General features: G+C 43.1%; 2 pseudogenes; one reads left to right on the plus strand and one right to left on the minus strand.

The window, feature by feature from the left end:
* Nucleotides 1–3,132: 3,132 nt before the first annotated feature.
* LOC146061523 (5S ribosomal RNA) lies at nt 3,133–3,250 on the minus strand (annotated as a pseudogene).
* Nucleotides 3,251–3,502: 252 nt separating this feature from the next.
* LOC146061534 (5S ribosomal RNA) lies at nt 3,503–3,620 on the plus strand (annotated as a pseudogene).
* The last annotated feature ends 10,254 nt before the right edge of the window (nt 3,621–13,874 follow it).

Genomic DNA, 13,874 nt, shown 5'->3' on the forward strand with positions numbered 1-13,874 from the left:
TTTCAGGGCGGGATGTACTAAAGGGAAAATGCGGTAAAACGGGGGTTTTACCGCATTTTCCTATGCACCAATACCCATCCGCCCTATCTTCGCCTGGCAGGGTATCGCCACCCTCTGTCGGCGCGCCCCCCCTCCCGTCCTCCTTTGATCTCCTCCTCCCCCAGCAGGTGTCACAGCCGGGAGGACATTCGGCTGCAGGGGGGAGGAGGAGACGCAGGGGGACACTGGCAGCCGCCGGGATGTGACGGAGACCCCCGCAGACCACATCACAGGTATCGCGGGGGTCTCCTTCACCGCAACCCGATGCTAGCCACATATGTTAGTACATATGCGGCAGCATCGCGGCGGCTGTCAGGCAAAGGGCGGCGATGTATATTAATACATCCCACCATCAGTGATAGGTTGCTTCACCCTCGATGCTCAATGGAGAGATATCGCAGATCTTTCCTTCCGGCTGCAATTAGAATGTACAACTGTCATGGTCTGTAGAATACCTACATGTTCTTAGATTCTTGAGGTGATATTGTTTGGATCTTATCACGTGTGTTCTTATTATTATGCTATTACTCTGTACTTGAATCTTGCTGCAACAATCGCAAATTTCTCCATTGTGAGACGAATAAAGGAATCTATCTATGTGAATAAGCTAATTTCCCACTTCTTTGCATACATTTTGTGAAAATCCAAAGATTTAAGTATCCCACCTCCTCTTTTATCGATTCTTTTCCAGACTAGAATCAAGCTTCAAAAAGTGATAAAATGGAGGGTAAAAAACAGCCAGCCAATCATCTTCTACCTGTCATTTTTCTTACTAAAGTAGTTAGTTTAGTGTCCCTGTCAGCATCACAGCCAGCGTAGTCAGCTTCCCTGTCAGCATCAGCGTTGTGTTCCCTCAGCCAGCGTAGTCGCGTAGTCAGCATCCCTGTCACCATTAGCGTTGTGTTCCCGAAGCCAGCTTAGTCAGCTTGTATCTGGACTGTGTGCACGTTTGCGGCTAAACGGAGCTTACGCAGTTAGCATAGTCAGTCAGCATTACGCAGTTAGCGTATTCAGTCAGCGTTATGCAGTTAGCGTAGTCAGTCAGCATTGTGTGTTATTACATTGCGTGGGTTATGGCTGCCGAACCATTGACCATTTTCAACCTGCTGCAGACAGAGGAGGAGTCGTGGAGTTTTTCCAATGCCACCACTTGCTGCCGGAGACACAGACCTGTGTCAATGGCATCCTATGAGGCTCAATGTAAAGAAGCGTATGTGGCGCTGCCACATAAGAAGCTGTGGGAATAAGGTCAGCCACACAATGGTTTCGCAGATGTCACTTGACCTTTCTGACCCTTCTTCGGTTCATATTTTTGTGGCGGAGGAGCTGACAAACATTCAGTTTTGTGAGTGTCACCTCGAGATTTCTAACAAAACCGCCAATATATAAAGCAATCTGCTGCGGGAGGCATGTACCCTCGATCTGATGTCCCAGCCCCATGCCGGATTGGCGAACCTGGCAAAATCATTGAGGTGGAACGAAAGTCTGTTTGTCCAGCATAAGAGCCACGTTGGACGCATCCTACCACAGCAGTGGCTCTTCGATGGGATAGCGCGTGAGACCGGGGAATGCTTCATCACACCAGTGGCCAGCCGTGATTCCAAGACCCTGATGTCTGCCATCCAGACACACATCGAGCCAGGTACCACCATCTATTCGGACTGTTGGCATGCGTACAATACGGAAGAACTTGAGCAGGCGGGGTACCACCACCTGCACGTCATCCACCATTATAACTTCATGGACCCAGACACTTGGGCCCATACCCAGAATATCAAGAGGCTCTGGACTTATACTTGCAGGAATTCATGTGGCGCAAAACCCTAGGGGCGGAGGGTGCTTACCTGCGAAGGAAGCCTACTCAGAGCCATCAAGCCTGAGGCGTGGCGAGCCCAGCGAGCCCCGCAGCAAAGGAGCCCGAAGCATGGCGAGCGGACACAGATTATTCCGCATGCGTTCGCCATGCTTTGGGCTCGTTTTCCGTGGCCCCTCGTGGGGCTCGCTGCACTTTTTAAAATCAACTCCACGCCAACATGGATAGTGGGGGTATAAACACAGGACAGGAGGATGCATACCGCGTCCCCTCATCGCTCTATGGGCTTACGTGGATAGTAGGGGTTTGAAATGGAGGCATTTGCCAGTATGTAACATGGAGCACTGGGAAATGCGTCCTTTATTGTGCATGAGCCTCACTAGCACACCACACTCCCCCTTTATGCAGGAGACACAAGCGCGACCAAACCCCTAACCCTGACCGTCTCCCTGAAGCGGACATGGGCAGGGTTGCTGTACTCTGCTGCACAAATTACTGAGACGCACTTGCGTATGAGACACTCATGCGTCCCAGGCAGATGGAGCATACGGGATCTGGTGGTTACCGGTGCTGTGTGAGAGGCGCTCACTAGGCTTGCCAGAACCGCCGGAGCTATACATTTTACATATGTTATAGTATACTGCATAGGACTATGGTGTATTTTCTACAGTGCATTGCTGATATTACAAACGGGTTTTTGGGGCACACTTGACGATAACAATAGTATAGTTGGTATAAAGATGTGATATATGGGTGAGATAAGACTTAACTTTTATTAGGAATAAACTCTAAAAAAAGGGGTGATATTTGGATGCAAACAATGTGCTACACAAGACAATACGTATTAAATACATTGTGTGTGGAAATATCACAGGATAAAAGGTTGTTAACCTATCAAAAAGGAGAGAGGGTCCTTGATACAATTGACAAAGTAAGCGCAATGTTTAAGATAAATACACAGATACCTGTAGCAAACAGAGGGAATCCCTGTTGTTATCCAAAAATTGTTTAATTAGTGACAATATATAAGGAAATTATACAAGGTACAGGTATATGATTGTGGATGCTTGACACACTGAATCACAATATTTAAGAGATATATATCAATCTATCTCCGTCATAAGTGGGAATTATTGCCCGGAAGTGGGAAATAGTAATGGAAGGTCACTGCCTGACAGTAAAAAGAAATAGTAAAGATTTAAGAGTGTGAAACTTGCAGAAGCATATAGAAAGATTAGTAAGATTGAGCTGTATTAAGAAGGTGATCTCCTGCTGCAATTTAATTACAACACCCGGTATTCCCAAAGAGTCTTCCCAAAGGTACTAACCGGGCCCAACACTGCTTAGCTGCTGAAATCGGAATGGGTTCAGGCGATCCAGTGTGGTATGGTAGTAATATTTAGAACATGCGAGAGGGATACCAGCGTTTGAGGCTCAAATGAAATAAGGTGCTTCTGCTGTCAGAAGTGCCGTTAATAGTCCACCCTGGTGCTCACCTGCATTGCAGGGGGGATGGATGGGGGATGGACCATCCATCCCCCCTGCAATGCAGGTGAGCACCAGGGTGGACTATTAACGGCACTTCTGACAGCAGAAGCACCTTATTTCATTTGAGCCTCAAACGCTGGTATCCCTCTCGCATGTTCTAAATATTACTACCATACCACACTGGATCGCCTGAACCCATTCCGATTTCAGCAGCTAAGCAGTGTTGGGCCCGGTTAGTACCTTTGGGAAGACTCTTTGGGAATACCGGGTGTTGTAATTAAATTGCAGCAGGAGATCACCTTCTTAATACAGCTCAATCTTACTAATCTTTCTATATGCTTCTGCAAGTTTCACACTCTTAAATCTTTACTATTTCTTTTTACTGTCAGGCAGTGACCTTCCATTACTATTTCCCACTTCCGGGCAATAATTCCCACTTATGACGGAGATAGATTGATATATATCTCTTAAATATTGTGATTCAGTGTGTCAAGCATCCACAATCATATACCTGTACCTTGTATAATTTCCTTATATATTGTCACTAATTAAACAATTTTTGGATAACAACAGGGATTCCCTCTGTTTGCTACAGGTATCTGTGTATTTATCTTAAACATTGCGCTTACTTTGTCAATTGTATCAAGGACCCTCTCTCCTTTTTGATAGGTTAACAACCTTTTATCCTGTGATATTTCCACACACAATGTATTTAATACGTATTGTCTTGTGTAGCACATTGTTTGCATCCAAATATCACCCCTTTTTTTAGAGTTTATTCCTAATAAAAGTTAAGTCTTATCTCACCCATATATCACATCTTTATACCAACTATACTATTGTTATCGTCAAGTGTGCCCCAAAAACCCGTTTGTATGTTCCCTTTTTGGTCTTTCTTGTGACCACCCCCTTCCTGTTGTCTCACAGTTTAAATACTGAACATCCTTTGGGAGCACCACCAGCCTAACACTGCCATGATATATTCCTGTCAAGCAGTAACTACGCTGGTTTTGTCTATCTAATACTCTTGTATAATTATTACCCAATATATATTTCATACCAGTGCCAATCCCTCTCTCTAATCCATTGCTGATATTAATCTGGTACATTATCATGCATGCACTAGCAATAATTACTACAGGTTGAGCATCCCTTACCCAAATATCCATTATCTAAATTATTCCGAAAACCATACTGTACATTCCAGAAAGTGAGAAAAAAAAATAACTTTTGCCCTAAAAACTTACTTGGGACATCTGTAACAGCACTACTGAGGAAGTGATACAGTATGTACCTGCCACTAAATATCTTCAAGAAAATGGTTGCTTGGCATTCAAATTCAGTATCTGAGATTGTACACAAACTTTGTTTTATGTTTTGAAACCTTGTTTTAAGCTCAAATAAATATATTTGTGTGTATTTCATGTGTTTGATGTGTTTATACAACATAAATGCAAGATACCTCAAGATGCTGTACATCATTGAAATATTAAAATATTCTGAAATACGGAATAATCCCAAATGGCCAAGACCATGCACTCTCTAATAACTAGCCAAGCCTCTGTGGTGGCTCATCACACCCCCTCTGTGGGCCCTTACCACTGAATTCCCCTGGTGGGCCCTTCATGCTCAGTCCAGCAATAAGTGTGGGGACAGCTGATCTGTGTGCATAGAGGCCCTTATTCAGATCTGACCGCAGTAAAAAAATTGTTTTCAAAATGGGCAAAACCATGAGCACTGCAGGTGGGGCAGATGTAACTCCACAACAGGTTTTATTTGAACCCTTTCTTATTTTTACACAGAAACACTGCATGGATCTCACTGATCTGTGCGGTGCTTCTGCAGATATGAAGGAGAAGGTATTGTATTTTTCATTTACGGATGGTCGTAAATTTGCAAATCACATACAACTCTATGGCCATATACAAGCAAGGTTTAACAATAACGGTGATAAAGGACATCCCTGGCAGGTGCCTCTGTGCAGCTCCAATGGGATACTACTGCTACCGATTAAAATCAAATGTGTTAGATGTATAGAGATATTTAAGAATATTGATAAAAAAAGGAGCCAAAACTCCTTTAAAACAACAAATCAGTGTGGCTATAAGACTGTCAATGACTCTGATGGTATCCAGGATTAGCTATCGCAGTTGCCTTTTATATTCTGTGCACCTGTGGAGGGGCAGGGTCCTGTGCTCACCCCTGCCACACCCTATGGAGGCCATGCCAGATCCCTCCAGCCAGCTTCTGGTGGCTACTGGTCTCCCCTGCTGAGCTTACTCATGCCAGCACTGGTGTATATAGTTGAGCATCATTATAGCCTGCCCATTTCAGATATACTGTACTGTACATAATCTATCTGTCTGTCTGTCTGTCTATCTATCTATCTACCTATCCTTAATTTGCAGAAGGGGTTTCCATTGCACACTCCTTTAAAGGGGACTTGATCTTGGCAAAAGTGGATGTGGCTTTGTCCCTGTTTGCCATCACTGTGGGGGCATGTACAGTGCCCCCTAGTCCCTCTGTCTTGCTGTGAGTAGATGCTGTGCAAATGCCACACAGCCACAATTCACTGTTGCAGTACTGTATATATATATATATATATATATATATATATATATATATATATATATATACACACACACAAGTAAGCCCGCTCAAAGTCAATGCTTCAAAAGCTAGTATGCTACCTTGTCTATGTGTAAGAGAGAAAAAAAATATAGTTTCAATCTCTGCCAGCAGATGGCAGTGTTTCGGAGCCACACAGATACTAGACATAGACAGTATATAGATGATGTATACACACACACACATTACCGCAGCTGCCAAACACCAGGGAGGACATGGGAGGACATGGGAGGACATGGGAGGACAAGTGATTCGTGGGGCTTTTAAGGGCGGGGCAACCATTTTTTTTATCTGAACAAAGAACACTGGCCTGTTAGGAGGGTTTTCGGGGTACTCAGAACCCCCCCATGAGTGCCCTCTTGTGTGCGTAGCCACTGTAACCCCCTATATTCTGGTCTTGGTGTCCCTCAATTTGTCTGGCTTTTACCTAGAGTAGAAGCTTTCAAATATATTAAGGGTTTTAACAAGGTACAGGTGGGAGACATTCTTCACAGGAAGAGGAGCAGCAGAACACGAGGACATGCACTGAAACTAGAGGGAGGAAGATTCAGGAGAAATTTGAGGAAGAATTACTTCACAGAAAGAGTAGTAGATAAGTGGAATAGCCTACCATCAGAGGTGGTAGACGCAAATACAGTACAGGTTGAGTATCCTATATCCGTGCATCCATTATCCGAATTATTCCAAAAACCGTGGTTTTTGGAATCATTTGAATTTTTTTTTTTTTTTTTACACTCCTAACCCTCTTTTTATACTTACCAAGTCCCAGGGCGTCCACAGCAGGCCTCCGGCATCTTCTCCAGGGTCTCCAGCGGTCCCAGGAATGCATTGCGCTAGTGTGCGAGCGCGCCGGTGACATCACCGGTGCGCGCGCACACCCGCGCAATGCATTCCTGGGACCGCTGGAGACCCTGGAGAAGATGCCGGAGGCCTGCTGTGGACGCCTGGGGACTGCGTGGACGCCGAGGGACCACCGGACACCATCAGGGGACAGGTAAGTATGGCAAAAAAAAATTATTCCAAAAACCGAAAAATTTCCCTATCCGGAATGCTCGTGGTCCCGAGCATTTTGGATAGGGGATACTCAACCTGTAGTACAATTTAAACATGCTTGGGATAAGCATATTGATAGCCTTACAAAAAAATAAGGATCAAATATGGTTTGAGGTAACATGTTTAAAAAAAGGGGCAGACTAGATGGGCCAAGTGGTTATTATCTGCTGTCAAATTCTATGTTTCTATGACATAAAATTAGGGATTTGAATGTCTAATAAGAACTAAAGGCAAATGTCAGATTGCCAGAACTGAATTTGTGATAAACAATGTACAACAGTGGTGTCAAACTCATGGCCCTCCAACTGTTGTGGAACTACACATCCCAGTACGTCCTGCCACAGATTTTATCAAGTGGATTGCTAAAACTGTGGCAGGGCATGCTGGGACGTGTAGTTCCACAACAGCTGAAGGGTCATGAGTTTAACACCACTGCTGTACAGTATATGTATCTTAAACGTATTTCTAGTTGTATAATCTATTTTACTTTGTTTTCTAATTTAGTCACTGTCTGTTAAAAGAACTGACAATTTTTAAGACACATTTGTATACACTGTATTATTTAGAATAACCACTACATATTTTACAGCTAAATTATTGCAGAGGACAATTCTCCTTTACTTGCACAGCTCAGAAATCAGTATGATGGGGGTTAATACAGTGTTGTAGGCTATATTTCCCTTTTTGCCGCCTAAACAATAGTAGTGCTATAGTGCCTAAAGCCCTTTATACCATCTGTGCTTAATGCCCACCTAATGCATGACCATTTCTACTGTATGTGCCTAAGGCCCGAAAACTGGTGGTCTAAGATAAAAAAACAATGAATTTAGCAGTCCTATAGTCTGCTGCTGGAGCAAGCCTGGATTAGGCATGCCAACTGTATAGCCATAAGGTAAGGTGGGCCAAGTCTCAAAACTCATGGCTTCCTATAGTCTTCATGAGGAGTAGTTGCCAGTGTAAACTCTTTTGTAATGGCCATTGCTTTTTCTGGCATTTTGGTATCTTCTCCAACCCTGCCTCCGTCAGTCTTTGATCTTCACCTGGGTAGCAACAGCCTATTTAATCTCTATTGCAGTGGCCACCATTATCCCAGGATGTTTTCAATGCCACTTCTGGCTTCTTCACTCTTCTCTTCCTACAGTAGTTCCAAAATGTGAGCCCTTGCACCCCGAGCCGGCTAATATAAGTATTGGATGGGTGCTGTGACAAGCCTTGATTTGTTTATAGCACCTATCTCAAATACATGCCATGATTTTTGGGGCCTGAATCCTGGCCGCCACCATTCTCTACATGGGGCAACGACAGGGGGAGCCGCTGCATGTCCACTGTTGCACTCTGCAACATTGGTTGGCAGGAACTGGATCCTCCAGGATGTATTACCGCTGCAATTTTTGAGGGACATGCTAGGTTCTTAGTGGACATGGCTGGAATCCTTCCGGATGCTTTCCCACCGCCATACTTGGGTGATCTCACTACAAATACAGTGGCTGTATTATTTAAACTTGCAGAAACGATCATTTCTGCATTATATAAAAACACATATGCTTACTACATAGGCCCCACAATCTTCCTCCGCAATACCACTTTCCTATAGTGACATAAAGAAATTATTTGTTCATCACAGATGGTTTAATGGTTAGCATTGCTGCCTCACAGGACTGAGGTCATGGGTTAAAGTCCCATGACCTCAGTCATGTGTGGAGTTTGTATATTCTCCCCTTGCATGGGCTTTTTTCCAGGTACTTTGGTTTCCTCCTACAATCCAAAATTATTCTACAGTAGTAGATTAATTGGCTCCAAACAAAATTAACCCTAGCGTTATTGTTTGTGCATGTACATGTGGTAGGGGACATAGATGTAAGCTCCACTGGGGCAGGGACTGATGTGAATGTTCAAATATTCTCTGTCAAATGCTACGGAGTATTTGTGCACTATATATAAATAACTGGTAATAAATGAATATGAATGGGAAAGAATGTATACCTACTGCTTTATAATGCAATTACTTTCCTCCTGGACTAGAAGAAACATGGAAACTGTAGCATAATGATTTTCTTACCTTACAGTGCCTACAGCATATGTTTATGTGTGCACTTAAAGGTCTTAAATATGCCAAGAAAATTATTTGATGCATTAAAATTTAGTAGGCACAGAGTCTATAGCAGCTTTTAAGAGCTATTACATGGAAACTCTCCAATTCCCCAAGAGAAGTACGCAGCCACTCACTTTACGATTTGGAGGGAAACACAATGAGAATTTAACGTTAAAGTAAATGACAGTAAGTAAAATGAGCATAATGCTTAAATCTTTCGACCACAGTCATTGTTCTAGTAAATATTTAACTGTTTGCACCACAAAATTGTCTGTTGTACCTTAATATCTATATTTAATGAAGACACACAACACAGAAACTATTAGATACTGATAACTATACAAAATATGGGCCTAATTCAGACCTGATCTCAAAAGCACCTTTTTCCCAAATGGACAAAACCATGCTGCACTGCAGTTGGGGCAGATGCAACAAGTGCAGAGAGATTTCGTTTTGGTTGCAGTGTGTCAAAAAATAAGACAAAGAAACACATGCACAGTGCATATTGGACACTTGTGCAGATTTAAAATATCAGGCATTCATGCTTAATATTCTAAATCTGAGCACTGATAAATCAAGCTCTCTGTGGCACAGGGCAGGCAGTGGCTCTTGGCCTGAAATTTTGGGGCTCTATCCAATTCACCACTGCTCTGGAGAATCATCATTCACTGGTGTGTGTAATTGTGAACGAGAAACTAAAGAGAAGCATAAGCATAGGCGTGTGTAGCACCATTGGAGGGGCATAACTGTCACCGCCTACTGGGCATGTCTATCACCACCTACTGGGTATAAATGCAAACTAAATAGAAGGTGACTTATTTATGTATATGGGCTTCAGAATGAATCATTCCCCGCACAAATACTAGAAATAGGGGCAGTGCATATGGAAGGTACGCTGCAAAAATTAACACTGCAATGCCTATTACACATAATGCCACACACCGTAAGGCCCATTACACATACTACCACACATCATAATGCCCTTTACACATTATGCCACACACCGTGATGCCCATTACAAATTATACCACACACCGTAATGTCTATTTCATATTATATCATACACCGTAATCCTATAACATAATATGCCACATAAGTGCCGCTTATGTGGCATAATATGTGGGTAACCATCGAATGATTTCATCCATGAGCGCCAGCTACAAATGGAAGTTTATGCAAAACATCCATTTGCATGCGTGCAGGTGAAATTGGTGTGCGTGCGGAGGGTGGGCATACGCGCAGCATTTAGATGACTCACAAAGCTGCGAATTTCTCAGCTTTGCAAGACAATCAGAATGACCTCCTATGTATGTAGACACAGACTACCATAAACTATAGACACTGAAGCACAAGAGCATACTTACGTAGAGTGTATATTGTTTTGATTTTCCCTAATCTAATATTCCCAACAGAACATCAAACCCAGGTGCCGTTACTGACAGCCTGTATATATATATAAGTAGTCATTGCATACGGCTGTGGCCGGTTAGGCTGTGGCCAGAGTTTATCTGTGGGCCTAGATTGAAGTGGGCCGTTATTAAAGTGGGAAAACTGATTCATAACTACAGCGTTATACCAGATTCATCTGACTCATCATCTCTTGTCTCCAACAGGTAACACACTGAACATCTCCTCTGTACTGCAGAGCATTACATCTATTGTGTGGGATTGATTTGTACTTCTAGGTAACACACTGAACATCTCCTCTGTACTGCAGAGCATTACATCTATTGTGTGGGATTGATTTGTACTTCTAGGTAACACACTGAACATCTCCTCTGTACTGCAGAGCATTACATCTATTGTGTGGGATTGATTTGTACTTCTAGGTAACACACTGAACATCTCCTCTGTACTGCAGAGCATTACATCTATTGTGTGGGATTGATTTGTACTTCTAGGTAACACACTGAACATCTCCTCTGTACTGCAGAGCATTACATCTATTGTGTGGGATTGATTTGTACTTCTAGGTAACACACTGAACATCTCCTCTGTACTGCAGAGCATTACATCTATTGTGTGGGATTGATTTGTACTTCTAGGTAACACACTGAACATCTCCTCTGTACTGCAGAGCATTACATCTATTGTGTGGGATTGATTTGTACTTCTAGGTAACACACTGAACATCTCCTCTGTACTGCAGAGCATTACATCTATTGTGTGGGATTGATTTGTACTTCTAGGTAACACACTGAACATCTCCTCTGTACTGCAGAGCATTACATCTATTGTGTGGGATTGATTTGTACTTCTAGGTAACACACTGAACATCTCCTCTGTACTGCAGAGCATTACATCTATTGTGTGGGATTGATTTGTACTTCTAGGTAACACACTGAACATCTCCTCTGTACTGCAGAGCATTACATCTATTGTGTGGGATTGATTTGTACTTCTAGGTAACACACTGAACATCTCCTCTGTACTGCAGAGCATTACATCTATTGTGTGGGATTGATTTGTACTTCTAGGTAACGCACTGAACATCTCCTCTGTGTACTTTACAACAGTACCTAGCATGTGTGTAGGGAGGAATTTATTTTTATTCTAGGTGATATATAGAATCCTGGAATGCTAGTTTTGTTTTTCTAAGCCACTTTTATTGCTATGTGTTGTAGGGGGTGGGGACTGAGCGAGTGGATTCCAATTATTGGGAATTGGGAACTCATGCATTGTTAGAGTACTTAAGTAGTCATTGCATACGGCTGTGGCCGGTTAGGCTGTGGCCAGAGTTTATCTGTGGGCCTAGATTGAAGTGGGCCGTTATTAAAGTGGGAAAACTGATTCATAACTACAGCGTTATACCAGCGTTAAACCAAAGTGAAACTGAAGGACAAAACAACAACGGAGAAAACCAAAGTCTGCTTTGAGTGAGTTAAATTCATTCACACAACATACTACTCCTGGCTGCTTAATCTGGCAATTCAACCATAACATCAGCATTTTACATTTGCAAACAACTTTTACTATCACTGTTAAAGCTTGTACTTGCACTGTCTGTTTGGAAAATGACCAGCTGTACCTCTAATGACCTCACCTCTCCTGCTCTTCCATTGATAGTAGGTGTCCTCTTTCTCTATATATCCTCTCTGGGTGAGCTTATGTGCTCACTCGACTTCCACTATCACATCTATGCTGATAACACTGAAATCTACCGATCCTCTCCTGATCTCTCTCCCTCTATCCTCACTCATATCTCTAACTGTCTCTCTGCTGTCTACTCTTGGATGACCCAGCGCTTTTTTAGACTTAAAATATCAAAGACAAAGCTGTCATCTTCCCACCCCCCTGCATAAAACCTGACCATCGCTTATCCTTACCTACTGTTTATGCCCACTTCTTTACCTTCTGTGTCACCCCTGTCTGTCTATCCCTCCCCTTTAGAATGTAAGCTCTCACGAGCAGGGCCCTCTCTCCTCATGTGCCTTTCCTAGAATATATAAACCTCTGCCACCCTGATGATTGCTTCAGTGTCCTGTCCCCTGATGCAACTATCCATATTAACCATGTGCTTGTCCTAAACTGTCTTGTACTGTAATTTGTTATGTGTTTTTGATTATAACTATGCTCTGTAAAGCGCTGCGGAATCTGTATGCGCTATATAAGAAACTGTTAATAAATAATAAATAAATATATATATATATATATATATATATATATATATATACTAGAGATGTGCGGCGGCCACTTTTTCGGGTTTTGGTTTTGGATCTGGATCTCCCTTCGTGTTTTGGATCTGGATTGGTTTTGGCAAAACCACCCTTGTGGGTTTTGGTTTTGGATCTGGATTTTTATGAAAAAATGCTAAAAATGGCTAAAATAACAGAATTTGGGCCTATTTTTGCCCCTAAAGTATTATTAACCTCAATAACATTAGTTTCCACTCATTTCTAGTCAATTTTGATCACTTCACAGCTTACAAAATTATTTTCATTTACTGTAGTTGGGCCAAAAGGGTATACCGAGGTAGCTGGATGACTAAGCTAAGCGACAGCAGTCGGCATCACATACATGTGGACCTTACACTTCCAACCTGGCAGAGCGGCACTGCAGGGGCAGACAGGGTGGCAGTTTAATAAACTATCCCAAAAAAAGAGAAGTGCTCCAAACAGCAAATACAAAGAGGTATTGGCCTTGTCATGACTGGTGGTAGCAGCTTCAGCACTCCCACTATTTCCTCCTCCATCATCCTCCAAAAATGTGTTTTTATTTTATTTATTACTTTTATTTCTTTTTCTTACTTTACACTGGACACAGCCTGTCACACTGGACACAGCCCCTTGGACACTGGACACTGCCCCTGGACACAGCCCCTGGACACTGCCCCTGGACACTGGACACAGCCTGTCACCCTGGACACAGCCCCTGGACAATGGACACAGCCTCTGGACACAGCTCCTGTACACTGGACACAGCCGTCACACTGGACACAGCCCCTGGACAATGGACACAGCCATCACACTGGACACAGCCTCTGGACACCGCCCCTGGACACAGCTCCTGTACACTGGACAATGGATATATGTCACACTGGCCACTGGATATATGTCGTCACACTGGACACAGGATATATGTCGTCACACTGGACACAGGATATATGTCGTCACACTGGACACTGGATATATGTCGTCAAAGTGGACACAGGATATATGTCGTCACAATGGACACTGGATATATGTCGTCACACTGGACACTGGATATATGTCGTCACACTGGACAATGGATATATGTCACGCTGGACACAGGATATATGCC

The sequence above is a fragment of the Crinia signifera genome, chromosome 2 (assembly GCF_055691185.1).
Source record: "Crinia signifera chromosome 2, ASM5569118v1, whole genome shotgun sequence".
Taxonomy (NCBI): domain Eukaryota; kingdom Metazoa; phylum Chordata; class Amphibia; order Anura; family Myobatrachidae; genus Crinia; species Crinia signifera.